Raw genomic sequence first — 1,896 nt, 5'->3', positions numbered from 1 at the left:
TTTTGAAATATTTTTACTATTTAAAATAACTGTTTTGTATTTGAATATATTTTAAAATGTAATTTATTCCTGTGATTTCAAAGCAACATTTATCTGAAATAGAAATCTTTTGTAACATTATAAATGCCTTTATCATCACTTTTGATCAATTTAAAGGATCCTTTCTAAATAAAATTTTAATTTATATAATCCCCCCCCCCTCAAAAAAAAAAAAAACTGACTCCAAGCTTTTGAATGGTAGAGTGTATAATGTTACAAAAGTGTTTTATTTCAGATGAATGCTGATCTTTCTATTCATCAAAGAATCCTGAAAAAATGTACTCACGTGTTTTAAATATTGATAATAATAATAATAATAAAATGTTTCTTGAGCAGCAAATCAGCATATTAGACTGATTTCTGAAGATCATGTGACACTGAAGACTGAAGTAATGATGCTGAAAATACATCTTTGATCACAGAAATAAATTACATTTTAAAATATATTCAAATAGAAAGCAGTTATTTTAAATAGTAAAAATATTTCACAGTATTACTGCTTTTGCTGTATTTTGTATCAAATAAATGCAGGCTTGGTGAGCAGAAGAGAATTCTTTAAAAAACATTAAAAATCTTACTGTTCAAAATCTTTTGACTGGTAGTGTATATTAAAATGGTTAATACTTCATTCAAATTAATTAAACACTTTTAAATAGACTGCAGCAATCATATTTTGCCACACATTATTTTGTTTAGTTCAGAATCGTGGGAGATTCGTGATCTCTATTTGAGACAAAAAAAAAATCGTGATTCTCAATTTATCCAGAATTGTGCAGCTCTAGTCCTGTGTTTGTTTGTTTTTTGTACTTGAGTGCAATAAATTTTGGTTGAAAAAATGAGAATCGTGTAAAAGAATCGTGATCTCAATTCCCATGGAGAAAAATCGTGATTCACATTTTAGCAAGAATCTTGCAGCCCTAGGTCAATAAGACTTTGTCTACAAATCAGATGTTAGTTTTATTGACGTAGTAGGTTAAAGACATGTTAGTCTTCTATTTAAAAGAAGCAGAAATGAATGATCATTATACACACACATTATTCTTGCTTTTAAGACAATTAAATGTGGAAAATTTTGCACACAACAGTAAAACACCACATAATGATATACATTTACATATCCTAGAAATTTTCTTTTTTTTTTAGTTGATCTGAAAAAGCTTTAGTACATTTAATAAAGCCCATATTTGGTATATATGTATCCACCAAAAGATCCCATTTAATGCTTTATCATGTCATGCATCGATAGCACATTTCATCAGCTTTTTTTGTGCATATCCCATCTTTTCGTGTTTTTTGCTAGAGCATGTTTGTTTGTTTATTTTATGGAGTTTCTTTGAGTTGTTGTGATTTGGGTTTGGCTTGGCATAATGGTGTCATATAGAAATTATTTCCCAGACACAGATGAATTCTACTATAAAGGCTTTTTAATGGAGAGTTGCCATTAGCAACGATTTAAACCCAGACTAGACTTAATCTGTGTCCTGGAAACCAGCACAGTAGTTCAGAGATGGGCAGATTACCACTGTTTCCATGCAGTTGTTTATCTGTTGCAGTCTTGGTGTTTATTCATGAATTCTTGCAGTATTTACAAACATGCTGATTAAAAGCAACATGTGAGGAGAGATCACTCGGTCATTTTAAAAATGAATTCCAGTATAAATTACTTGTAATGTAACACAAATATCACAATATGAAAATAACAGACTGACTGCATTTGATAACTTTTGGATTTACCCTACATGTGCAATGAGAAAATTAATAATTAATATATAGTTTTTTACTTAAAGGTGGGGTAAGTGATTTCTGGTAGCCAATGTTGACATTTGAAATCACCAAAACAAACACGCCCCTACCCCA

At 29.9% G+C, this 1,896-nt stretch overlaps 1 protein-coding gene across 5 annotated transcripts in view; it reads left to right on the top strand.

The window, feature by feature from the left end:
- dpf3 (double PHD fingers 3) overlaps positions 1-1,896 on the top strand; it is a 39,402-nt gene that overhangs the window by 27,833 nt on the left and 9,673 nt on the right. The window lies entirely within an intron of this gene.

The sequence above is a fragment of the Sinocyclocheilus rhinocerous genome, unplaced genomic scaffold (assembly GCF_001515625.1).
Source record: "Sinocyclocheilus rhinocerous isolate Xijiao unplaced genomic scaffold, SAMN03320098_v1.1 scaffold271, whole genome shotgun sequence".
NCBI lineage: Eukaryota > Metazoa > Chordata > Actinopteri > Cypriniformes > Cyprinidae > Sinocyclocheilus > Sinocyclocheilus rhinocerous.
This window is presented reverse-complemented; position numbering and strand designations above follow the sequence as displayed.